At 44.1% G+C, this 27,526-nt stretch overlaps 2 long non-coding RNA genes across 2 annotated transcripts; both read right to left on the bottom strand.

Annotated features, from left to right (window-relative positions):
- Window positions 1–6,036: 6,036 nt before the first annotated feature.
- On the bottom strand, window positions 6,037–15,972 carry LOC115187327 (uncharacterized). The gene is made up of 2 exons (XR_003876030.1): window positions 15,762–15,972; window positions 6,037–6,087 (listed from the first exon to the last, which is right to left on the bottom strand). It is a non-coding gene; the product is annotated as an uncharacterized LOC115187327 (long non-coding RNA).
- A 10,055-nt stretch (window positions 15,973–26,027) lies between these two features.
- Window positions 26,028–26,386, bottom strand: LOC115187325 (uncharacterized). The gene is made up of 2 exons (XR_003876029.1): window positions 26,176–26,386; window positions 26,028–26,075 (listed from the first exon to the last, which is right to left on the bottom strand). It is a non-coding gene; the product is annotated as an uncharacterized LOC115187325 (long non-coding RNA).
- Window positions 26,387–27,526: the final 1,140 nt, after the last annotated feature.

Raw genomic sequence — 27,526 nt, 5'->3', positions numbered from 1 at the left:
TGAGTGTTTTGGCATTGAATCAGAGTCAGATACAGTGTGATGTTAATACAGGTGTGATTAGTCTACAGTACACCAGGGAGGAGGTTTTTGTAGAGCAGAGAGGGAGATCTGATGCACTGTGTAAACTAGCAGCACAGTAATACACAGCACTGCTATTTGGAGTTAGTTGATTGATGGTTAAGGTGCTGGTACCACCTGCATTAGCATCTCCTTCTATATCAAATCCAGCCTCAGGATATCCAGCTTTCAATAGCATGTATCCTAAAAACACTAATTCTCTGTAGTTGGATTGCTTGTACCAGAGGATGCGATTATAGCTTGATATACTATGTGAACACTCCGTCTTAGCCGACTTTCCCTGTTTCTTGTACAGGGATGCAGGACTCTGGTGAACCTGGTTACTGAGAGAAGAACCTGGAGAAAGAGACAGAGAGCGAGAGAGAGAGAGAGAGAGAGAGAGAGAGGAGAGAGAGAGAGAGAGAGAGAGAGAGAGAGAGAGAGAGAGAGAGAGAGAGAGAGAAAGAAAAAGGTGAAACAACATATAAAGAAACATATTGACCTGAAAGATAAAAAAAACTATCAATTGAGGATATTAGTAGTTGATGAAATCAATGATCTGAATACCTGCAGCCCAGGCTGTGTAACCCATGGTGATGGAGATAAGAATTCTGATCATGTTGACTCACTGTTAAGGAGACAGAAAGAATGAGACAGACAAACCACTCCACATGAATTACAGATGGCTTCTCATCAACTCATCTCAGTGATCTTATAGAGGGATGCTGCCTCCTTATGAGAACATCTAAAACATCAGAGACCTGAGATGAACCCTGCAGGAGGAGTCTATGTGGGACAGGAAGCAGGGTTTAGTAGAGCAGAGAGGGATATCTGATGCACTGCTATCTGGAGTTAGTTGATTGATGTTTAAAGGAAATATTCACCAATTTTGAATGTTTATTATTTTTGTTTATCTCTGAGTGAGGTCTTATCAATGCCATAGGTCATTTCATGTTTTAATGTTGTCGTGAAGTTGTATTAGTTAATGTGACGACTGTTGATCATCAAATGATTAACAGTTTATAATTGCGTGATTAAATGAATCAAGCAATAAATCAAGCAATTATTAACTCATTAACCTGGGGCACCATGGGAAAATTAGTTTTACTGAGTTTCTATTTCCCAAATTAACTCAAAGAATATCAGAATATCGATTTTACAACAGTCGCTAATTAATCAATTTCCTCTAATGTCTCATTTCTAAACGTCGCATAATCCGGGAATCTGCACGAACCCGGGCTCCACCAACGAGTTTACCACACCAATCTTAGTTGATTATTTATTTACTAGCAAGCTAAAATGATGATAAAAATACACATACACAAAACACAGTCTAGGCTATTGATTAGGACTTAGTATAACGGGCCAACACACTATGGCGCATTACCCAAAATGGGGATTTAAAAGAGAGAGAAACAAAGAAAGTACACGAGAGAAATATACATTTGCGTTCATTTGTCAGCTATGCTTATTTAAAACCTAGCCTTCCCCCGAACTGCCGCTCTTATGGGTCAGAATATAATGATGTAATTACGTGTTGGAGGTCTCCAAAGGGAAGCTCCGCGTGGGTCGCTTAGGCTTCTCAATGACGCACTTCTCCGGCGCAACTCTCTGGTTGTCCTCACGATGTCAGTGTCCTTCTTGGCTTAATGGTCTGACTTCTCCCCCTTTCTCTGATAGTGTCGTCTGAGGACAGACAGCTCTGTAGCTCAGAGCTCACAGCTTAGGAATGAAACAGCGTAGATACCACGATTCGATGAAGATTGGAGGCTAGGTGGTTCGGCTTGAATTCACCCGCATAGACACAGCTACTCATCAATAGCTTGGGTAGAAAATGATTCCTTTGTCTTCAACCTTGTGTTTTATTTTGGGGTTCGTTGACCATTTAGACCGTGGCTGCAGCCTGGGGTCAGTTAATCTAATATCTTAATTCTTCAGTCTCCTGTCTTATACCCTCGGGTCAGAAGTGGGCGTCGCCGCCTTTAGGGCAATTCTCTGGGCGTACCAAGTTAAGGGACAAGGCCTAGATTTTACTCCAATCCAATTTTAGACACTAACTTCACATGTCATCTTTACCAAAACATTCTCTTTGATTTGGATATTTTCCACACAACGTACAATGTATAAACATCAGGCATATACTTGGAAAACTCTTAAAGGTACAATGTTTTCATAATAACGTCCTCTGTTGACCTTTAATAATAAAACAAAAATGACATACATTTTCATATTCCATCTATCGTTATGACCACCATTGTGGCTGACGGAAACCATTGTTCCAAAGTCCAATTTATTGCATGTTTAATGTTCTGAGGCCAGTTCTCCATAGTGAGGACAAATGAATTTCTCTGTGGTCTAAGACTATCATGGGCATGAGGGGTCATAAAACCCCCACATCTTCAGACCCCTAGATCTCTCCTCCTCTGTTGGGGGTTGAAAGATACCCTGTAGGATTGTGGTCTCCTGTAACCTGACCTGATCAGGACAGTCATGTTATATTATTTTTGTGGATCTCTGAGTGAGGTCTTATTAAAGCCATGGGTCATTTCATGTTTTAATGTGTATCTGAGTTATTTGCAGTCAAGCAGTCAGACATTCGTCTGGTATGACGTAGTACTGTGATAAAGAGATAAAGAGTGGCCAACCTCCTGGCCCTCTCAGTGGACCCTATGATCACTCGTCTACACAGCTGATGCCTCCCGGACTCTTCACTAACACGACTAGAAGCCACTACATCACCGGATTCCTGCCGTAAGCTCTGGACCTTTGCATCGGATCATCGCTGCTAGCTAGCTGCTACCGAGTGGCTATAGTGGCTATCGCCCTTGTCCCGAAACTTGCACCAGTTAGCCGTGAGCCAAGCGCATCTCCTGGCTAGCAAACAAAATTACTACAACCACAATACTTCTTTCGCTAACTGGCCTGGACCCTTTGTCGACACGAAGCCCTGCCGTTCCACCATGACTGGTCTGCCGACGTAACTCCGTCCGCTGTGCCCCCATCCGACCTTTGCCTGACGTCGGAGCTGGCGCTTCTACTAGCCCCGGCCTGCTAACTTTAAACGCTGTGTCTCCCGCTTGCTAGGTAGTAATGACTACCCAGCGGCTTCCCTGTTTCATCTATTGCTGTTCACTGGACCCTATGATCACTTGGCTACATAGCTGATGCCTGCTGGACTGTTCATTAAATACCGGTACTCAGTTTTGTTTATTTTCTGTTTATCTGTCGGCCCCAGCCCCGAACTCAGGGCCAGTGTGAAGTTAACAGACCCTCTCTGCCCATTCATCGCCATTTTACCTGTTGTTGTTGTCTTAGCTGATTAGCTGTTGTTGTCTTACCCTTTGTTATCTTAGCTAGCTCTCCCAATCAACACCTTTTATTGCTTTATTGCCTCGCATTATGTCTCTTTTAAATGTCAATATGCCTTGTATATTGTTGTTTAGGATAGTTATCATTGTTTTAGTTTACTGCGGAGCCCCTAGTCCCACTCAACCATGCCTCTGATACCTACTTTGTCCCACCTCCCAGCAATCCTCAAGTCTCTACCACTCAGCCATCCTCAAGTCTCCACCACTCAGCCGTCCTCAGGTCTCTACCACTCAGCCGTCCTCAGGTCTCTACCACTCAGCCATCCCCAGGTCTCTACCACTCAGCCGTCCTCAGGTCTCTACCACTCAGCCGTCCACAGGTCTGTACCACTCAGCCGTCCTCATGTCTCTACCACTCAGCCATCCTCAGGTCTCTACCACTCAGCCGTCCTCAGGTCTCAACCACTCAGCCGTCCTCAGGTCTCTACCACTCAGCCACACGCACTGATACTGACACTCTTCACATACACACATATACATATACACACACTCATTCACCCATGCTCAGTCACTCAATACAGTATGTAGCCCTTGTATCAGATGATGTCTGGACAGAAAAAGTATGACACGCCATATTCTTTTTGTCCAGACAGCATCAGATACATGGTCTACACATATGGAGACAGAGGGTCACCAGGCCCAGGCCCCCAAGGGCTCTCCCGTACTGCATTCCCTGGCCCAGGCCCCCAGAGGCTCTCCCGTACCACATTCCCTGGCCCAGACCCCCTAGGGCCCTCCCATACCACATTCCCTGGCCCAGACCTCAAAAGGGCCCTCCCGTACCAAATCAAATGAAACGTATCTATATTGCCCTTCTTACATCAGCTGATATCTCAAAGTGCTGTACAGAAACCCAGCCTAAAACCCCAAACAGCAAGCAATGCAGGTGTAGAAGCACGGTGGCTAGGAAAAACTCCCTAGAAAGGCCAAAACCTAGGAAGAAACCTAGAGAGGAACCAGGCTATGAGGGGTAGCCAGTCCTCTTCTGCCTGTGCCGGGTGGAGATTATAACAGCACATGGCCTAGATGTTCAAATGTTCATAAATGACCAGCATGGTCAAAAATAATAATCATAGTAGTTGTCGAGGGTGCAACAAGTCAGTAACACAAGAGTAAGTGTCAGTTGGCTTTTCATAGCCGATCTTTGAGAGTATCTCTACCGCTCCTGCTGTCTCTAGAGAGTTGAAAACAGTAGGTTTGGGACAGGTAACACGTCCGGTGAATAGGTCAGGGTTCCATAGCTGCAGGCAGAACAGTTGGAACTGGAGCAGCAGCACGGCCAGGTGAACTGGGGACAGCAAGGAGTAATCAAGCCAGGTAGTCCTGAGGCATGGTCCTAGGGCTCAGGTCCTCCGAGAGAGAGAAAGAAAGAAAGAAAGAAAGAAAGAAAGAGAGAAAGAGAGAATTAGAGAGAGCATATTTAAATTCACACAGGACACCGGAAAAGATAAGAGAAATACAACAGATGTGACAGACTGACCCTAGCCCCCGACACATAAACTACTGCATCATAAATACTGGAGGCTGAGACAGGAGGCGTCAGGAGACACTGTGGCCCCATCCGATGAAACCCCCGGACTGGGCCAAACAGGTAGGATATAACCCCACCCACTTTGCCAAAGCACAGCCTCCACACCACTGGAGGGATATCTCCAACCACCAACATACCATCCCGGGACAAGGCCGAGTATAGCTCACAAAGATCTCCGCCATGGCACAGTCCAAGGGGGGGCGCCAACCCAGACAGGAAGACCACGTCAGTGACTCAACCCACTCAAGTGACGCACCCCTCCCAGGGACGGCATGGAAGAACACCAGTAAGCCAGTGACTCAGCCCCGTAAAAGGGGTAGAGGCAGAGAATCCCAGTGGAAAGAGGGGAAACCAGCCAGGCAGAGACAGCAAGGGCTGTAGGTCCAGACACCCAGAGGCCCTCCCATACCACATTCCCTGGCCCAGACCTCAAAAGGGCCCTTCCATACCACATTCCCTGGTCCAGGCAGCCATACTGTCCCACACACATTTAGAAACATCTGAATCCCAAATGACACCCTATTCCCTATATAGGGCACAAATTTTGACCAGGCCCCATAGAATGCCACGATACAGCATCTTCTAAATGTGTGTTGAGAAACACTCCCTCCTGCTGGAGAACTGAGGAAGTGCACCTAACCATCTAAACTAGACACTTATAACAGTATCATTACCATCTGTTTGATATCAAATGGTTCATAGCAAAGTGTTGTTGAAGTGGTTGAAGACAGGTGCAGGTGTATAGAGCTGTAGTCAGTATTATATGAGAGGATCAGAGAGGGTTTTTGTAGAGGAGAGAGGGTATAGCGAAACACTGTGCTTCACTAGCAGCACAGAAATACACTGCACTGTCTTCAGCTTCTGTCAGTTTGGGAAAATGTAGATACGCCATTTTATTAGCTGCAGCATCTCCACTGACATTAAAACGCCCTTTAAAGGAATCTTCCACCGTTGGACTGGTGAATCTCACATACCCAATGAGTTTCAGAGCAGTGTTTTGGGCTGACTGTTGGTACCACAGTATCATGTCGTATCTTGTATCAGTGTGGCTGCAGGTGAGTTGAACTTTATCTTCAGGTCTTTTTAGTATTGCAGTAGGAGTCTGGTGAACTTTGTCTGTTTGTGACAGCCCTGTGGATGAAAACAGACAATATGAAATATACAGTATTACTCAGCATATTGACAACAATATATTTCAGTAGTAAATCTATCTTTCATGAGGGATTTAGTACCTGTCACCCATAGTGGTAGAGTTGCTACATGTATGAAAGCTTGATCATGTTGATGGTTCTGGAGAGAAGAGTCACATGGACAAGGAGAAAGGGTTTTCAGATAGTCAGAGATGTGATGTAATCTAGTGGGCGTGTCAAATGTATGTCAGCGTCCCAAATGGCACCCTATTCCCTTTCTAGTGCACTACTTTAGACCAGAGCCCATAGGGGGGAGAGGAGAATAAGTCAATAGAGAAGGGGAGCTGAACTGAGCTGCCGGAGGGGAAGGAAATGACATCACTTTGACGTCAGAACTTGTGTTGATATTCAAGCAGATCCCTTGTTCACCTACAGGTCTCCTGTTCAACTTAAAGGTGTATTGTGGAACATATCGGTATCTACGTTTTTGAAAGGGTCTGTATTTTTTAGTCTTTAGATTTGATCTGAGCTTTAGATTCTGAAGTCTTCACACTAGAAATTGGCTGTAATAATACACTGCACTGACTTCAGGTCAGAACAGTGAGGGAGGGAGAGAAGGATAGAGGGGAGATAGAGAGAGTAGTCATGTGTGATGTAGAGTTCCTCCTGTTCTCTACTAAAACCCTGTCTGATGGTAATATTAGACCACGGCTCAGAACACCTGCAAGAGGGGAGAGAGATAGAGAGATTAGTCATGTGAATCACATCTATCCAGGGGGGAGTAATGGAATATGACATTGTAACATCTCATAATGTATGTTAATGAGTGATGACTCTAAACTGTAAATACTGGTATACTGCACTAGGACAGATATCACCTTGCTTATGCCATCATCCATCTGTGTTTATTCATTGGCACTGAGTCAAAGTCAAACCTCAGATGCAGGTGTTCTGAGCCGTGGTCTAATATTACCATCAGACAGGGTTTTAGTAGAGAACAGGAGGAACTCTACATCACTGTGTTGGCTGGCTGCACAGTAATAAACTGCACTGTGTTCAGGTCCTCTCAGACTCACTAGATGAAGATAAGCCTCTTTCCCACCGTCTCCACTCACATTGAAGTGCTTTTCAAACGATTTCTCCATGGTTATTAACTTGTAATTTGCATAACCAATGAGTTTCATAGCAGTGTCTCCTGCTGACTGTTTGTACCATAGTATCATGTAGTAGTTAGGGATAGTATGGCTGCAGGTGAGTTGAACGTTTCCTCCAGGTCCTTCTGTTAGTGCCACAGGCCTCTGGTGAACCATGCTACTAAACAACTGCCCTGTGGACAGAGAGAGAGGAGAGAGAGGAGAGAGAGGAGAGAGGGAAAGAGGAGAGAGGAGAGAGGAGAGAGGGAGAGAGGAGAGAATAGAGAGAGGGAGAGATGGATAGAGGAGAGGAGAGAGGGAGAGAGGGGAGAGGAGAGAGGAGAGAGGGAGAGAGAGGAGAGAAGGAGAGAGGAGAGGGAGGAGAGAGAGGAGAGAGAGGAGAGAGGAGAGAGAGGAGAGAGGGAGGAGAGAGGAGAGAGGAGAGAGGAGGAGAGAGGAGAGAGAGAGGAGAGAGGAGAGAAGAGAGGGAGAGAGGAGAGAATAATATATAAGATAAGGTGAGAAAGAGAGAGAAGGAGTGAGAGAAAGGATATTTTATTCAGTTTGATGACATTTGTAGAATCGTTAGGCTTCTCATCATAAGTGATTTAATACCTGTTACCCAGAGTGGTAGAGCTGACAGGTGAATCAGAACTCTGAACATGATGATGAGGATGATGAAGATGCTGAGGAAGACGATGATGAAGAGGATGATGAATATGCTGAGGAAGACGATGATGATGAAGATGGTGAATATGCTGAGGAAGACTATGATGATGAGGATGTGACATGAGTGTCTCCTGGATGAAGCTCTGAGGTGAAAGGAGATTGGCTGTAGTAGTATCATGTTTCCTTCAGGGTGGTGGATAGTGACAGTGTTAGAGGGAGTGTCAGGAAGCCTGTACTGTAAAGCTTGCTCATAGGACCTCACTGTGAACATGACTGATTACATGATCATGACAATGAAACCATCAGACATTAGAAGAACTAGAGTTAGAGGTCCCCTACAGTATGTGATGAGACCATCTCTTTACATATAATATTACATCCTGTTGAAATACTGGGGTTTTTGTACAGCTGTACTTGTTGTCTGTATCACTGTGTTGACTCACAGCACAGAAGTACATGCCGCTGTCTCCTGTCTCCAACTTCTTCACTGTGAAAGATCCACTCTCAGCTACAACCTTAACAACTGGATATTTGTCTTCACTGAAGTCTCCATAGTCTGGTCTGCTATAACTACTTGTGTAAACTACCTGCTTCATTCCCTCTCCTGGAAGCTGTCTGTACCAGTACATCTGGTTGTAGCCAGATCCCTTAGTATGACTGCAGTTCATCAGAGCATCACTGTCTTTCAGTCCCCAGAGTATGGTGGGTATCTGAGTGACTTCACTCCCCTCAACAAGACCTGTAAGGATACAGTGAGAATGAAATCAATAGAGTTAGGTACAGTTAGACCTGAATACATCAAGACTCAGGTGAAGTGAACATATGCTTGGAAACATCAATATCTAAAACTAGAGAAGACCGTCATCGTAAATAAGAATTTTGTTCTTAACTTTCCTGGTTAAATAAATGAAACATTATGAAACTGTACCTGCAGCACAGAGCAGTGAGATAGTAACAGTGAAGAGAAATGTGAACATGTTTGATCACGTTATATGTGAGAGTGCTGGAAAGAGTCTGGTATCAATGTATATAAAACAAGAGGAGTGTCACATAGATGAATAGATGACAATCAGTAGACCACGGCAGGTTCCACCATATTCAACATGTCAGTGAAGTGGGAGGGACTGATGATCTGAGTACATCATGCTAATTAGTGGTTCAGACTGTAGAGACATTCACATTATTAAAGTTAGAGGTCCCCCTACAGTCCATGATGAGATCATCAGCTCTTTACATATTATATTCTATCCTATAGTTCCACATATTTATTTAGACTGTGAAACTTAATGCAATACAAAATAAACTGAAGGACAAAACAACAAACCGTGACGCAGACGAGAAACAAACACTACTCACAAAATATAATCACCCACAAAAACAGGTGGAACAAACATCAGCTTAAATATGACCTCCAATTAGAGACAATGATGACCAGCTGCCTCTAATTGGAGATCATATCAAACAAAACCAACATAGAAATACAAAACTAGAACCTGAACATAGAAATACAAAACATAGATAAACACCCCCTGTCACACCCTGACCTACTAAACTCTACCATAGAAAATAACAACTTACCACGGTCAGGACGTGACAAAAGTATTGATTCAGGGATGTTGATACTTATGTAAATTAGATTTTTCTGTATTTCATTTTCAATGCATCTGCAAACATTTCTAAAAACATGTTTTCTCTTTGTCTTTAAGGGCTAATGTGTGTAGATGGGTGAACAAATATATATATTTTGTCCATCTTGAATTCAGGTTCTTAAACAACAAAATGTGGACGAAGTCAATGGGTATGAATACTTTCTGAAGGCACTGTAGCTTTAACAATCGGTGCTATGGTATACATAACCATACCATCTGCATACAGATTAATATGAAGGGATTTAATACAAAGACCAATAATATTTATATGAATAGTAAAGAGAACTGGTCCCAATACTGAGCCCTGTGGTACACCTAATATTGAGGAAACTAGACTCAACACCATCAGAACACACACATTGTGTCCTGTCTGTCAGAAAGCTCTTAAACCATTTGCAAGACTTATTGTCCTGGCCCATTTCAGACAGTTTTTGAATGAGTAGGGAATGTTCAATGGTGTTGAATGCCTTGGAAAGGTCTAGAAATATGACAGCACAATGATTTTTATGATCTATGCAGTTTAAAACATCATCTAAAACAAGCACAACAGCTGAAACAGCATTGCCAAAGACATTAGAGAAAGGAGATTGGAATCCGATTGGTGTTCAAAACGCCCCACCCAGCAAACTATCAACCAATCGCGTTCATGTTGTTATGCTGCGTCATGCGGTTGCTGAACTCATTGTCACGAAATCCCTTCTCAAAGTCAGAATATGAGATGAGAAACGTTCCTATTTTCCTCGAAAGTATGTAATGTCACGATTCCATTGCTACACAATAATAGAGATATCAAGTTTATTCTCTGTAATGTTGTACTTCTTGTTGATGAAATCCATGCTTATGTATACCCCATCATCGTAGATATCCCAGCTTGCACAGTGGATCTGGGCCGATTCCAGCTGAGAGTCAGACTTGGCCGACGTCATGTGGCCGGAGTCTGGGCCGCCTTCAGCAGTATTACTTATGGTGAGGATGCGGGGATTGAACTTGGGCCGATTCCGGTGTTAGTAATCTGGCCCAAATGTATTACTTGGGGCTCGGGCTGATTGTGGCTACTCTCTGGCAGGTGATTACACGTGCTGCTTTATATAATTACATTTCATTATTTATTTATCCATATTTTCTCATTGTTTCTGTGATCAAAAAATAAATGTAACATTTAAATTAAATTCTTTAAGAGTCCTAAGACTGAGTTGGTACAGATGCTGGTTCGAGACCCGTGCCGGACGCCACCGGGAAACCCATGAGGCAACGCACAATTGGCTCAGCGTCATCTGAGTTAGGGGAGGGTTTAGCCGGCAGGAATGTCCTTGTCCCATCATGCTGTTGTGACTCCTGTGGCAGGCCAAATGCATGCACGCTGACACGGTCAACAGGTGAATGGTGTTTACTCCAACACAAAATGTTTTTATGTGGATGTGTATAATTTCTATGTGTCAAATGTGTAAAAGTCATATTTAAAATGAAGAAATCGGGTAATTTTGTATACATTTATTTACATTTGCATCGGGTCGCTTCTGTGGGGATTCTGGTAAGATTCCGGCAAAGTAAGGCTGAATTCCGGTAGACGGATACGGCCCGATGTACTTGTGGAGATTCATCGTTGCTAGCTGGGATTTCAGAGCAGCTTCAGTCTCTAGGTATACCCCATCATGGTAGATATATCAGAGCAGCTTCAGTCTCTAGGTATACCCCATCATGGTAGATATATCAGAGCAGCTTCAGTCTCTAGGTATACCCCATCATGGTAGATATATCAGAGCAGCTTCAGTCTCTAGGTTTACCCCATCATGGTAGATATATCAGAGCAGCTTCAGTCTCTAGGTTTACCCCATCATGGTAGATATATCAGAGCAGCTTCAGTCTCTAGGTTTACCCCATCATGGTAGATATATCAGAGCAGCTTCAGTCTCTAGGTTTACCCCATCATGGTAGATATATCAGAGCAGCTTCAGTCTCTAGGTTTACCCCATCATGGTAGATATGTCAGTGCAGCTTCACCTGCTGATACCACAGTATGTTGTTGTAGCTGGGGAGAGTGTGTTCCACCTGCTGATACCGCAATATGGTGTTGTAGCTGGGGAGAGTGTGTTCCACCTGCTGATTCCACAGTATGGTGTTGTAGCTGGGGAGAGTGTGTTCCACCTGCTGATACCACAGTATGGTGTTGTAGCTGGGGAGAGTGTGTTCCACCTGCTGATACCACAGTATGGTGTTGTAGCTGGGGAGAGTGTGTTCCACCTGCTGATACCACAGTATGGTGTTGTAGCTGGTGAGAGTGTGTTCCACCTGCTGATACCACAGTATGGTGTTGTAGCTGGGGAGAGTGTGAGAACAGGACAGGACAGCAGTTTCTCCAGAACTCTGAAATACTGAAGATGGAGACTGAAGAACGCTGGAACAGAGGAGTTCACCTGTTACAGAAGAGGAGAGAGAGACCTGTTTGTTATATCTACTGTAGTCATTCAGGAAATATATGGAATTATAGATTATTTTAGACGGTATCTAATCTGTGATCAAGAATAATGAAGAGATTCATGTTCAGAGGTGAATAATATCCAACAGTGAAAGATTCTTAGTTCAACACTGAGTCAAGATGAACATTCAAAAGGACATGGATCTTCAACTCTCAGACTCCTTACTACACACCATAGTTTACTGTGGTACTGTGTCTGGTGAGTCCACATGGATTTGTTGAGCTGTAACTCCACCTACAGGAAAGACATGATATCATACCATACTGTATCATGGTCTCCTGTATATCAGAGGTATCCTCCCCTTTCTGTTAGACCAGCTGGTGAGTGTCTTGGCATTGAATCAGAGTCAGATACAGTGTGATGTTAATACAGGTGTGATTAGTCTACAGTACACCAGGGAGGAGGTTTTTGTAGAGCAGAGAGGGAGATCTGATGCACTGTGTAAACTAGCAGCACAGTAATACACAGCACTGCTATTTGGAGTTAGTTGATTGATGGTTAAGGTGCTGGTACCACCTGCATTAGCATCTCCTTCTATATCAAATCCAGCCTCAGGATATCCAGCTTTCAATAGCATGTATCCTAAAAACACTAATTCTCTGTAGTTGGATTGCTTGTACCAGAGGATACGATTGTAGCCTGATATACTATGTGAACACTCCATCTTAGCCGACTCTCCCTGGTTCTTGTACAGGGATGCAGGTCTCTGGTGAACCTGGCTACTGAGAGAAGAACCTGGAGAGAGAGACAGAAAGAGGTGAAACAACATATAAAGAAACATATTCACCTGAAACATAAAACCAATCAACTGAGGAAAGTAGCAGTTGATGAAATCAATGATCTGAATACCTGCAGCCCAGGCTGTGTAACCCATGGTGATGGAGATAAGAATTCTGATCATGTTGACTCACTGTTAAGGAGACAGAAAGAATGAGACAGACAAACCACTCCACATGAATTAGAGATGGCTTCTCATGAACTCATCTCAGTGATCTTATAGAGGGATGCTGCCTCCTTATGAGAACATCTAAAAAATCAGAGACCTGAGATGAACCCTGCAGGAGGAGTCTATGTGGGACAGGAAGCAGGGTTTAGTAGAGCAGAGAGGGAGATCTGATGCACTGTTATCTGGAGTTAGTTGATTGATGGTTAAAGGAAATATTCACCCATTTTGAATGTTATATTATTTTTGTGGATCTCTGAGTGAGGTCTTAACAATGCCATGGGTCATTACATGTTTTAATGTGTATCTTAGTTATTCGCAGTCAAGCAGTCAGACATTCGTCTGGTATGACGTAGTACTGTGATAAAGTGATAAAGAGTGGCCAACCTCCCGGCCCTCTCAGTGGACCCTATGATCACTAGTCTCCACATCTGATGCCTCCTGGACTCTTCCCCAAAATGGCTAGAAGTCACTACATCACTGGATTCCTGCCGTAAGCTCTGGACCTTTGCATCGGATCATCGCAGCTAGCTAGCTGCTGCCGAGTGGCTATAGTGGCTATCGCCCTTGTCCCGAACCTAGCACCAGTTAGCCGTGAGCCAGGCGCATCTCCTGGCTAGCAAAAAAAATGTGCTACCTTTGCCGGACGTCGGAGAAGGCGCTTCTACTAGCCCCGGCCTGCTAACTTTAAACGCTGTGTTTCCCGCTTGCTAGGTAGTAACGACTACCCAGCGGCTTCCCTGTTTCATCTATTGCTGTTCACTGGACCCTATGATCACTTGGCTACATAGCTGATGCCTGCTGGACTGTTCATTAGTCTCGGTACTCCGTTTTGTTTAATTTTTTGTTTATCTGTCGGCCCCAGCCCCGAACTCAGGCCCTCTGTGTAGTTAACTGACCCTCTCTGCCCATTCATCGCCATTTTACCTGTTGTTGTTGTCTTAGCTGATTAGCTGTTGTTGTCTTACCCGTTGTTGTCTTAGCTAGCTCTCCCAATCAACAGCTGTGATTGCTTTATGCCTCGCATTATGTCTCTCTCAAATGTCAATATGCCTTGTATATTGTTGTTTAGGATAGTTATCATTGTTTTAGTTTACTGCGGAGCCCCTAGTCCCACTCAACATGCCTCTGATACCTCATTTATCCCAACTCCCAGCCATCCTCAGGTCTCCACCACTCAGCCATCCTCAGGTCTCTACCAATCAGCCATCCTCAGGTCTCTACCAATCAGCCGTCCTCATGTGTCTACCAATCAGCCGTCCTCAGGTCTTTACCAATCAGCCATCCTCATGTGTCTACCAATCAGCCGTCCTCAGGTCTTCACCAATCAGCCATCCTCATGTCTCTACCACTCAGCCATCCCCAAGTCTCTACCACTCAGCCATCCCCAAGTCTCCACCACTCAGCCATCCCCAAGTCTCTACCACTCAGCCATCCCCAAGTCTCCACCACTCAGCCATCCTCAGGTCTCTACCACTCAGCCATCCTCAGGTCTCCACCACTCAGCCATCCTCAGGTCTCCACCACTCAGCCATTCTCAGGTCTCCACCTCTCAGCCATCCTCAGGTCTCCACCGCTCAGCCATCCTCAGGTCTCCACCACTCAGCCGTCCTCAGGTCTCTACCACTCAGCCGTCCTCAGGTCTCTACCACTCAGCCATCCTCAGGTCTCCACCACTCAGCCATCCTCAGGTCTCTACCACTCAGCCAGACACACTGATACTGACACTCTTCACATACACACATATACATATACACACACACACACTCATTCACCCATAATCAGTCACTCAATACAGTATGTAGCCCTTGTATTTGATGATGTCTGGACAGAAAAAGTATGACACTCCGTACTCTTTTTGTCCACACAGCATCAGATACATGGTCTACACATATGGAGACAGAGGGTCACCAGGCCCCCAAGGGCTCTCCCGTACCGCATTCCCTGTCCCAGACCCCCAGAGGCTCTGCCGTACCACATTTCCTGGCCCAGACCCCCAGAGGCTCTGCCGTACCACATTTCCTGGCCCAAGGCCCCCAAGGGCCCTCCCATACCACATTCCCTGGCCCAGGCACCCATACTGTCCCACACACATTTAGAAACATCTGAATCCCAAATGACCAGGGCCATAAAGTGCCACTGTACAGCATCTTCTAAATGTGTGTTGAGAAACACTCCCTCCTGGTGGAGAACTGATGAAGTGCACCTAAACCATCTAAACTAGCCACTTATAACAGTATCATTACCATCTGTTTGATATCAAATGGTTCATAGCAAAGTGTTGTTGAAGTGGTTGAAGACAGGTGCAGATGTATAGAGCTGTAGTCAGTATTATATGAGAGGATCAGAGAGGGTTTTTGTAGAGCAGAGAGGGTATAGCGAAACACTGTGCTTTCCAAGCAGCACAGAAATACACTGCACTGTCTTCAGCTTCTGTCAGTTTTGGAAAATGTAGATACGCCATTTTGTTAGCTGCAGCATCTCCACTGACATTAAAACGCCCTTTAAAGGAATCTTCCACCATTGGACTGGTGTTCCACACATACCCAATGAGTTTCAGAGCAGTGTTTTGGGCTGATTGTTGGTACCACAGTATCATGTCGTAATTTGGATCAGTGTGTCTGCAGGTGAGATTAACTTTATCTTCAGGTCCTTTTAGTATTGCAGTAGGAGTCTGGTGAACTTTGTTTGTTTGTAACAGCCCTGTGGATGAAAACAGACAATATGAAATATACAGTATTACTCAGCATATTGACAGCAATATATTTTAGCAGTAAATCTATCTTTCATGAGGGATTTAGTACCTGTCACCCATAGTGGTAGAGTTGCTACATGTATGAGAAGCTTGATCATGTTGATGGTTCTGGAGAGAAGAGTCACATGGACAAGGAGAAAGGGTTTTCAGATAGTCAGAGATGTGATGTCATCTAGTGGGAGTGTCAAATGTATGTCAGCATCCCAAATGGCACCCTATTCCCTTTCTAGTGCACTACTTTAGACCAGAGCCCATAGGGGGGAGAGGAGAATAAGTCAATAGAGAAGGGGAGCTGAACTGAGCTGCCGGAGGGGAAGGAAATGACATCACTTTGACGTCAGAACTTGTGTTGATATTCAAGCAGATCCCAGTCATCACACTAGAAATAGGATGTAATTTGAAGAAATACCGGAACTGTTTCTTCAAGACAACAAAATCAACCAGATTATTTGGTATAGAGGTTTGATATCAACTTCCTCCATGTGCTCAGACATCTACAGTGGTGGATAGCAGGTGTGCTGGGTGTTGATGTACACTGCAGTTATGGAGTAAAGGATCAGAAGGGGGTTTTGTAGAAGAGAGAAGGGTATCTACATCACTGTGTTGACTTCAGGTCAGAACAGTAATACACTGCACTGACTTCAGGTCAGAACAGTAATACACTGCACTGACTTCAGGACAGAACAGTAATACACTGCACTGACTTCAGGTCAGAACAGTAATACACTGCACTGACTTCAGGACAGAACAGTAATACACTGCACTGACTTCAGGTCAGAACAGTAATACACTGCACTGACTTCAGGTCAGAACAGAAGCTGAGGAGATGCTTCTTTCGATCCATTTCCAAGGATTTCAAAATGCTCTTTTTAATGAACCTTCAACTGTCTGACTTTTATAATACACATATCCAATCAGTTTCAGACTAGTATCATCTACTGACACTATAATATAGTATTGTATTAACTAGTAGTATGGCTGCATACCAGTATCACTGTAACATTGGGACTTCCCAATAGTGTAGAGGGAACCTGGTGGACTTTACTGCCGAGAGAATGTCCTGTGAAGAAAACAATATTTAAAACAGAAAGAATCATTATTTAGACATGTCTGTTAGTTGCTAGTGTTTTCAGGATTTACATACATTCTACAGACATGTTATTATTAGCTGTTATCCTGAACAGTGAGTGTGTGAACGTGATGAAAGTCATGATGACTGACTCTCTACTGGACAGAGAGAGAGAGAGAGAGAGAGAGAGAGAGAGAGAGAGAGAGAGAGAGAGAGAGAGAGAGAGAGAGAGAGAGAGAGAAGGGGGGTGGGGTAGAGAGAGACAGGAGAGAGAGGAGAGAGAATAAAGAGAGGGGGGGTGGGGTAGAGAGAGACAGGAGAGAGAGGAGAGAGTATAAAGAGAGGGGGGTGGGGTAGAGAGAGACAGGAGAGAGAGGAGAGAGTATAAAGAGAGGGGGGGGGCAGTCTAGAGGGGAAATAACTGGAGACATTAGAATAACTAGAGTTAGAGGTCCCCCTACAGTATGTGATGAGACCATCTCTTTACATATTATATTACATCCTGTTGAAATACTGGGGTTTTTGTGCAGCTGTACTTGTTGTCTGTATCACTGTGTTGACTCACAGCACAGAAGTACATGCCGCTGTCTCCTGTCTCCAACTTCTTCACTGTGAAAGATCCACTCTCAACTACAGTCTTCTTGGCTGAGAATTTGTCTTCACTGAAATCCCCTGAATACTCAGGTTTGGAACTGGAAGTAGTGTAAACTACCTGCTTCATTCCCTCTCCTGGAAGCTGTCTGTACCAGTACATCTGGAAGTAGGTTACATCCTTAGTGTGACTGCAGTTCATTGGAGCATCGCTGTCTTTCAGTCCCCACAGTATGGTGGGTATCTGAGTGACTTCACTCCCCTCAACAAGACCTGTAAGAAAACAGTGAGAAAGAAATCAATAGAGTTAGGTACAGTTAGACCTGAATACATCAAGACTCAGTTGAAGTGAACATATGCTTGGAAACATCAGTATATATAACTAGAGAAGACCGTCATTGTAAATAAGAATTTTGTTCTTAACTTTCCTGGTTAAATAAATTAAACATAATGAAACTGTACCTGCAGCACAGAGCAGTGAGACAGTAACAGTGAAGAGAAATGTGAACATGTTTGATCACGTTATATGTGAGAGTGCTGGAAAGAGTCTGGTATCAATGTATATAAAACAAGAGGAGTGTCACATAGATGAATAGATGACAATCAGTAGACCACGGCAGGTTCCACCATATTCAACATGTCAGTGAAGTGGGAGGGACTGATGATCTGAATACATCATGCTAATTAGTAGTTCAGACTGTAGAGACATTCACATTATTAAAGTTAGAGGTCCCCCTACAGTCCATGATGAGACCATCAGCTCTTTACATATTATATTCTATCCTATAGAGCTCGCCAGCTTGTAGTCCTAAAACACGGCAATGAGTCAGCATTTTCTACCTCTGGTTCATTGACCATTGCTATGGGAGAAATGAAGGGGAAAATAATGGGGTTTTGGGATATAAGGTCTGAAGTTAACACAGGCTTTGGAGATGTTATACGTTTTGTTCTGTGCAAAAACTTAAAACCTCTCTGGGCTAGGGTCTAGTTTCCTGAATTTATGCCTGACTGACGTGCCCAAAGTAATCTGCCTGTTTCTCAGGCCCAGAAGCCAGGATTTGCATATAATTGGTAACCTTGAATAGAAAACACTTTGAAGTTCATAAAACTGTTAAAATGATGTCTGAGACTATAACAGAATTGATATGGCAGGCGAAAATCTGAAGAAAATCCGACCAGAAATTATTCCTTTGAGCTCCCAGGCTCTTATTATGTAAACCTATTGTTTCTACGCATGTCCGTCACCCAGATTGCAATTCCAATGGCTTCCACTATATGTCAATAGTCTTTTTCAAGGTTTCAGGATTCTTTTTTGAAAAACGAACAAGTATTTGGAGTTTTTCTTAGGTTACCACCTGTAGCAAATCAGTCTTTCGGCGTGCGAGGCAGATGGCGAACGCTTATGAATTTGCATTTCCTATTGAACATACTTCTTTCCGTGTGAAATATTATAGTTTATTTACATTTTAGAGTACCTGAGGATTAAATAGAAACATCGTTTGACTTGTTTGGACGTAATTTAGCGGTTGCTTTTTGGACCCCTTTGTCTGCCTGTTGAACGAGTGGATTACTGAAATCAATGGCACCAACTAAACTGACTTTTTGGGATATAAAGAAGGATTTTATTGAACAAAACGACCATTCATGTTGTAGCTGAGACCCTTGGGATTGCAAACAGAGGAATATCTTCAAAGGTAAGTGATTTATTTTATCGCTATTTGTGATTTTGTGATGCCTGTGCTGGTTAAAAAATATGTTGATGTAGGATGTAGGGCGCCATCCTCAGACAATCGCATGGTATGCTTTTGCAATAAAGCCTTTTTGGAATCTGACAACGCAGTTAGATTAACAGTAAGTTAAGCTTTTAAATTATATAAGACACTTGTATGTCCATGAATGTTTAATATTATGAATATTTATTTGAATTGGGCACCCTCCAATTTCACCGGATGTTGTCGGCTTTGTCCGCTAGCGGGACACCTAGCCCTAATCAACAATCGGTGCTATGGCATACATAACCATACCATCTGCATACAGATTAATATGAAGGGATTTAATACAAAGGCCAATATTATTTATATGAAGAGTAAAGAGAACTGGTCCCAATACTGAGCCCTGTGGTACACCTACTATCGAGGAAACTAGAATCAACACCATCAGAACGCACACATTGTGTCCTGTCTGTCAGAAAGCTCTTAAACATTTGCAAGACTTATTGTCCAGACTCATTTCAGATAGTTTTTGAATGAGTAAGGAATGTTCAATGGTGTTGAATGCCTTGGAAAGGTCTTGAAATATGGCAGCACAATGATTTTTATGATCTATGCAATTTAAATCATTATCTATAACAAGCATAACAGCTGAAACAGCGTTGCCAAAGACATTAGAGAAAGGAGATAGGAATCCCATTGGTGTTCAAAATGCCCCACCTAGCAGACTATCGACCAATCGAGTTCATGTTGTCATGTTGCGTCACGCGGTTGCTAAACTAACCATCACGCAATCCCTTCTCAAAGTCAGGATATGAGTCGAGAAACTTTTCTATTTTCCTCGAAAGTAGGTAATGTCACGATTCCAAAGCTACAAAATATTAGAGATATCAAGTTTATTATCCGTAATGTTCTACTTCTTGTTGATGAAATCCATGCTTATGTATACCCCATCATGGTAGATATCCCAGCTATCCCAGTTGATCTGGGCCGATTCCAGCTGAGAGTCAGACTCGGACGACATCATGTGGCCCGAGTCTGGTCCGCCTTCAGCAGTACTACTTATGGTGAGGATGCGGGGATTGAACTCGGGCAGATTCCGGTGTTAGTAATCTGGCCCAAATGTATTACTTGGGGCACAGGCCAATGTGGCTACTCTCTGGCAGATGATTACATGGGCTGCTTTATATAATTAACATTTCATTATTTATTTATCCATATTTTATCATTGTTTCTGTGATCAAAAAATACATTTAACATTTAAATGAAATTCTTTAAGAGTCCTGTGTAGTATTTTAGTATTTTGATACATTGTGCAAGGCAATTGATAAGCATTTAGAACTTTGTGGATGGAGCCTCCTGAGTGGTGCAGCGGTCTAAGACACTGCATCGTAGTGCAAACTGTGTTGCTACAGATGCTGCTTCGAGACCCGTGCCGGACGCCACCGGGAGACCCATGAGGCGAAGCACAATTGGCTCAGCATCGTCTGAGTTAGGGGAGGGTTTGGCCGGCAGGGATGTCCTTGTCCCATCACGCTGTAGAGACTCCTGTGGCAGGCCAATTGCATGCATGGTGACACGGTCAACAGGTGTATAGTGTTTACTCCCACACAAAATGATTTTATGTGGATGTGTATAATTTCTATGTGTCAAATGTGTAAAAGTCATATTTAAAATGAAGAAATCGGGTAATTTTGTATACATTTATTTACATTTGCATATGGTCGCTTCTGTGGGGATTCTGGTAAGATTCCGGCAAAGTAAGGCTGAATTCCGGTAAACGGATACGGCCCGATGTACTTGTGGTGATTCATCGTTGCTAGCTGGGATTTCAGAGCAGCTTCAGTCTCTAGGTTTACCCCATCATGGTAGATATATCAGAGCAGCTTCAGTCTCTAGGTTTACCCCAGCATGGTAAATATATCAGAGCAGCTTCAGTCTCTAGGTTTACCCCATCATGGTAGATATATCAGAGCAGCTTCAGTCTCTAGGTTTACCCCATCATGGTAGATATATCAGAGCAGCTTCAGTCTCTAGGTTTACCCCATCATGGTAGATATATCAGAGCAGCTTCAGTCTCTAGGTTTACCCCATCATGGTAGATATATCAGAGCAGCTTCAGTCTCTAGGTTACCCCATCATGGTAGATATATCAGAGCAGCTTCAGTCTCTAGGTTTACCCCATCATGGTAGATATATCAGAGCAGCTTCAGTCTCTAGGTTTACCCCATCATGGTAGATATATCAGAGCAGTTTCACCTGCTGATACCACAGTATGGTGTTGTAGCTGGGGAGAGTGTGTTCCACCTGCTGATACCACAGTATGGTGTTGTAGCTGGGGAGAGTGTGTTCCACCTGCTGATACCACAGTATGGTGTTGTAGCTGGGGAGAGTGTGTTCCACCTGCTGATACCACAGTATGGTGTTGTAGCTGGGGAGAGTGTGTTCCACCTGCTGATACCACAGTATGGTGTTGTAGCTGGGGAGAGTGTGTGAACAGGACAGGACAGCAGTTTCTCCAGAACTCTGAAATACTGAAGATGGAGACTGAAGAACGCTGGAGCAGAGAAGCTCACCTGTTACAGAAGAGGAGAGAGAGACCTGTTTGTTATAAACTACTGTAGTCATTCAGGAAATATATGGAATTATAGATTATTTTAGACGGTATCTAATCTGTGATCAAGTATTATCAAGAGATTCACGTTCAGAGGTGAAAAATATCCAACAGTGAAGGATTCTTAGTTCAACACTGAGTCATGATGAACATTCAAAAGGACATGGATCTTCAACTCTCAGACTCCTTACTACACACCATAGTTTACTGTGGTACTGTGTCTGGTGAGTCCACATGGATTTGTTGATCTGTAACTCCACCTACAGGAAAGACATGATATCATACCATACTGTATCATGGTCTCCTGTATATCAGAGGGAACCTCCCCTTTCTGTTAGACCAGCTGGTGAGTGTTTTGGCATTGAATCAGAGTCAGATACAGTGTGATGTTAATACAGGTGTGATTAGTCTACAGTACACCAGGGAGGAGGTTTTTGTAGAGCTGAGAGGGAGATCTGATGCACTGTGTAAACTAGCAGCACAGTAATACACAGCACTGCTATTTGGAGTTAGTTGATTGATGGTTAAGGTGCTGGTACCACCTGCATTAGCATCTCCTTCTATATCAAATCCAGCCTCAGGAGATCCAGTTTTCCCATACAGGTATCCTAATAGCACCAATTCTCTGTAGTCGGATTGCTTGTACCAGAGGATGACATTATAGGTTGATATACTATGTGAACACTCCATCTTAGCCAACTCTCCCTGGTTCTTGTACAGGGCTGCAGGACTCTGGTGAACCTGGTTACTGAGAGAAGAACCTGGAGAGAGAGAGAGACAGAGAGAGAGAGAAAGACAGAGAGAGAGAGATAGAGACAGAGAGAGACAGAGAGACACAGAGAGAGAGACAAAGAGAGACAGAGAGAGAGAGAGAGACAGAGAGAGAGACAGAAAAAATTCTAAATTTTCACCTGAAACATAAACTATCAAATGAGGATATTAGTAGTTGATGAAATCAATGATCTGAATACCTGCAGCCCAGGCTGTGTAACCCATGGTGATGGAGATAAGAATTCTGATCATGTTGACTCACTGTTAAGGAGACAGAAAGAATGAGACAGACAAACCACTCCACATGAATTAGAGGTGGCTTCTCATCAACTCATCTCAGTGATCTTATAAAGGGATGCTGCCTCCTTATGAGAACATCTAAACCATCAGAGACCTGAGATGAACCCTGCAGGAGGAGTCTATGTGGGACAGGAAGCAGGGTTTAGTAGAGCAGAGAAGGAGATCTGATGCACTGCTATCTGGAGTTAGTTGATTGATGGTTAAAGGAAATATTCACCCATTTTGAATGTTATATTATTTTTGTGGATCTCTGAGTGAGGTCTTATTAATGCCATGGGTCATTTCATGTTTTAATGTGTATCTGAGTTATTTGCAGTCAAGCAGTCAGACATTCGTCTGGTATGACGTAGTACTGTGATAAAGTGATAAAGAGTGGCCAACCTCCCGGCCCTCTCAGTGGACCCTATGATCACTCGGCTACACATCTGATGCCTCCCGGACTCTTCACTAACACGACTAGAAGCCACTACTTCACCGGATTCCTGCCGTAAGCTCTGGACCTTTGCAGCGGATCATCGCTGCTAGCTAGCTGCTACCGAGTGGCTATAATGGCTATTGTCCTTTTCCCGAACCTAGCACCAGTTAGCCGTGAGCCAGGCGCATCTCCCGGCTAGCAAACAAAATTACTACAACCACAATACCTCTTTCGCCAACTGGCCTGGACCCTTTGTCGAAAAGAATTCCCGCCGTTCCACCACGACTGGTCTGCCGAAGTATACCCATCCGCTGTGCCCCTAACCGACCTTTGCCGGACGTCGGAGAAGGCGCTTCTACTAGCCCCGGCCTGCTAACTTTAAACGCTGTGTCTCCCGCTTGCTAGTTAGTAACGACTACCCAGCCGCTTCCCTGTTTCATCTATTGCTGTTCACTGGACCCTATGATCACTTGGCTACACAGCTGATGCCTGCTGGACTGTTCATTAGTCATGGTACTCCATTTTGTTTATTTTGTTTATCTGTCGGCCCCAGCCCCGAACTCAGGCCCTGTGTGTAGTTAACTGACCCTCTCTGCCCATTCATCACCATTTTACCTGTTGTTGTTGTCTTAGCTGATTAGCTGTTGTTGTCTTACCCATTGTTGTCTTCGTTGTCATGCTGAAAGACCCAGCCACGACCCATCTTCAATGCTCTTACTGAGGGAAGGAGGTTGTTGGCCAAGATCTCGCGATACATGGCCCCATCCATCCTCCCCTCAATACGGTGCAGTCGTCCTGTCCCCTTTGCAGAAAACCATCCCCAAAGAATGATGTTTCCACCTCCATGCTTCACGGTTGGGATGGTGTTCTTTGGGTTGTACGCTTCCTTCTTCTTCCTCCAAACACGGCGAGTGGAGTTTAGACCAAAAAGCTCTATTTTTGTCTCATCAGACCACATGACCTTCTCCCATTCCTCCTCTGGATCATCCAGATGGTCATTGGCAAACTTCAGATGGGCCTGGACATGCGCTGGCTTGAGCAGGGGGACCTTGCGTGCGCTGCAGGATTTTAATCCATGACGGCGTAGTGTGTTACTAATGGTTTTCTTTGAGACTGTGGTCCCAGCTCTCTTCAGGTCATTGACCAGGTCCTGCCGTGTAGTTCTGGGCTGATCCCTCACCTTCCTCATGATCATTGATGCCCCACGAGGGGATATCTTGCATGGAGCCCCAGACCGAGGGTGATTGACCGTCATCTTGAACTTCTTCCATTTTCTAATAATTGCGCCAACAGTTGTTGCCTTTTCACCAAGCTGCTTGCCTATTGTCCTGTAGCCCATCCCAGCCTTGTGCAGGTCTACAATTTTATCCCTGATGTCCTTACACAGCTCTCTGGTCTTGAAAAAGAGGTTAGAGTCTGTTTGATTGAGTGTGTGGACAGATGACTTTTATACAGGTAAGGAGTTCAACAGGTGCAGTTAATACAGGTAATGAGTGAAGAACAGGAGGCCTTCTTAAAGAAAAACTAACAGGTCTGTGAGAGCCGGAATTCTTACTGGTTGGTAGGTGATCAAATACTTATGTCATGCAATAAAATGCAAATTAATTACTTAAAAATCATACAATGTGATTTTCTGGATTTTTGTTTTAGATTCCATCTCTCACAGTTGAAGTGTACCTATGATAAAAAATGACATGCATTGTAAGTAGGAAAATCGGCAGTGTATCAAATACTTGTTCTCCCCACTGTATACATATACACATACACACATTCAACCATGCTCAGTCACTCAATACAGTATGTAGCCCTTATATCTGATGATGTCTGGACAGAAAAAGTATGACACTCCATACTCTTTTTGTACAAACAGCATCAGATACATGGTCTACACATATGGAGACAGAGTGTCACCAGGCCCAGGCCCCCAAGGACCCTCCCATACCGCATTCCCTGGCCCAGGCCCTCTACGGCCCTCCCATTCCACATTCCCTGGCCCAGGCCCCATAGAGGCCCTCCCTATACCACATTCCCTGGCCCAGGCCCCTAGGGCCCTCCCATACCGCATTCCCTGGCCCAGGCCCCCTAGGGCCCCTCCCATACAACGTTCCCTGGCCCATGCCCCCTAGGGACCTGCTGCACCACTGGCCCTGGTCCAGGCACCCATACTGTCCCACACACATTTAGAAAGCATCTGAATCCCAAATGACACCCTATTCCCTATATACGGCACACTTTTGACCAGTGCCCAGACCAGTGCAATCTTCCACCGTTGGACTGGTGTATCTCACATACCCAATGAGTTTCAGAGCAGTGTTTTGGGCTGACTGTTGGTACCACAGTATCATGTAGTAATTTGGATCAGTGTGTCAAGCTTGGGTGTAGTGGGTGAGGAATCAAATGCAGGAAGCTGCGATACAGGGTAGTGGCTTTAATAAGCACAACGGCAAAAACACAAGCCTTCCCAAAACAGCGATCAAAGCGCACAACAAAACAAGGTGCCCCAAACACAGGGGACAAAACACTGTTGGTGCAAACACACGCACTACTGCAAAATACAAAATCAGAGTGTCACCAAGCAAAGCAAACAGAGAAACACAATCACGTACAAAAACCATACATCCTACGCTAACCTAAATAACCCCCCCTTTCTAATGACTAACCCAAAACAGGTGCGTGCCTACCTAGACCTAACCAAACGAAAGTGAAACAAAACAGGGATCGATGGCAGCTAGTAGTTCGGCGACGACGACCGCCGAGCCCCGCCCGGCCGAGGAGGGGCGCCACCATCTGTCACAGTCGTGACACAGTGTGTCTGCAGGTGAGTTGAACTTTATCTTCAGGTCCTGTTAGTATTGCAGTAGGAGTCTGGTGAACTTTGTCTGTTTGTGACAGCCCTGTGGATGAAAACAGACAATATGAAATATACAGTATACTCAGCATATAGACAGCAATATATTTCAGTAGTAAATCTATCTTTCATGAAGGATTTAGTACCTGTCACCCATAGTGGTAGAGTTGCTACATGTATGAGAAGCTTGATCATGTTGATGGTTCTGGAGAGAAGAGTCACATGGACAAGGAGAAAGGGTTTTCAGATAGTCAGAGATGTGATGTGATCTAGTGGGAGTGTCAAATGTATGTCAGCATCCCAAAAGGCACCCTATTCCCTTTCTAGTGCACTACTTTAGACCAGAGCCCATAGGGGGAGAGGAGAATAAGTCAATAGAGAAGGGGAGCTGAACTGAGCTGCCGGAGGGGAAGGAAATGACATCACTTTGACGTCAGAACTTGTGTTGATATTCAAGCAGATCCCTTGTTCAGCTACAGGTCTCCTGTTCAACTTAAAGGTGTATGTGGAACATACCGGTATCTACATCGTTGAAAGTATTTGTCTTTTTTAGACTTTAGATTGATCTGTGTTATAGATTCTTCCGTCATCACACTAGAAAAAGGCAGTAATTTGAAGAAATACCCTGAACTGTTTCTTCAAGACAACAACCACCACATTATTTGGTACAGAGGTTTGATATCAACTTCCTCCATGTGCTCAGACATCAACAGCGGTGGATAGCAGGTGTGCTGGGTGTTGATGAACACTGCAGTTATGGAGTAAAGGATCAGAAGGGGGTTTTGTAGAAGAGAGAAGGGTATCTACATCACTGTGTTGACTTCAGAACAGTAATACACTGCACTGACTTCAGGTCAGAACAGTAATACTCTGCACTGACTTCAGGACCGAACAGTAATACACTGCACTGACTTCAGGACAGAACAGTAATACGCTTGCACTGACTTCAGGTCAGAAAAGTAATACGCTGCACTGACTTCAGAACAGTAATACACTGCACTGACTTCAGGTCAGACAGTAATACGTTTCACTGACTTCAGGTCAGAACAGTAATACACGCACTGACTTCAGGTCAGAACCAGTAATGCACTGCACTGACTTCAGGTCAGAACAGTAATACACTGCACTGACTTCAGGTCAGAACAGAAGCTGAAGAGATGCTTCTTACGATCCATTTCCAAGGATTTCAAAATGCTCTTTAAATGAACCTTCAACTGTCTGACTTTATAATACACATTTCCAATCAGTTTCAGACTAGTATCAGCTATTGACTGCTGGTACTATAATATAGTATTGCATTAACTAGTAGTATTGGCTGCATACCAGTATCACTGTAACATTGGAACTTCCCAATAGTGCTGAGGGAACCTGCTGGACTTTACGCCGAGACCTAGTTTTGTCCATGGAATAAATGTTGGGCTCTAATGTTTTTCCTCCTAATCCTGGATTATCACACCACCATTTTATTGCGTTTACAATTGAAAAACATAATCTGCT

This window comes from Salmo trutta, unplaced genomic scaffold, assembly GCF_901001165.1.
Source record: "Salmo trutta unplaced genomic scaffold, fSalTru1.1, whole genome shotgun sequence".
In the NCBI taxonomy this organism is placed as follows: domain Eukaryota; kingdom Metazoa; phylum Chordata; class Actinopteri; order Salmoniformes; family Salmonidae; genus Salmo; species Salmo trutta.
The sequence above is the reverse complement of the archived record's forward strand: the minus strand, read 5'-3'. Positions and strand labels throughout refer to the sequence as shown.